The sequence below is a fragment of the Odontomachus brunneus genome, unplaced genomic scaffold (genome assembly GCF_010583005.1).
Source record: "Odontomachus brunneus isolate Ranch 3 - 2012 unplaced genomic scaffold, Obru_v1 Obru_scaffold_229, whole genome shotgun sequence".
Classification (NCBI taxonomy): Eukaryota; Metazoa; Arthropoda; class Insecta; order Hymenoptera; family Formicidae; genus Odontomachus; species Odontomachus brunneus.
In genome coordinates, this window is record NW_022639679.1 from 35,080 (window position 1) to 35,416 (window position 337).

Sequence of the window (337 nt, forward strand, 5' to 3'; positions counted from 1 at the left end):
AAACCAGGGAGAGAGAGAGGATCGCCGCCGCCACCGTCAACGCCGCCACCGCCGACGCAAGGGCCGTCGCCGAAAATTGTAAGATCGACCATCTGCTCCAAATATATTTGTGTCGCGTATCGTCCCGTATCGTGCCGTGTCCCGTCCGCGGAGTGGTCGCGCGAGTAGAAAAGGCTCGCCCGAGGAAAACGCCCTCGGGCTTCGTGTAACGTTTCGCGAACTGTACCGTCTCGAGAGGAGCGTTGTCGTGACGACCTCCTCTCGTATACCGACTATCGGGACGTGCGAGAGTCCCCGAATAAACGTCTCATCATTATCAATATCGAGTCCAGTGATT

General features: G+C 57.3%; 1 protein-coding gene across 2 annotated transcripts in view; it reads right to left on the minus strand.

The window, feature by feature from the left end:
* LOC116852486 overlaps nucleotides 1-337 on the minus strand; it is a 45,186-nt gene that overhangs the window by 15,439 nt on the left and 29,410 nt on the right. The window lies entirely within an intron of this gene.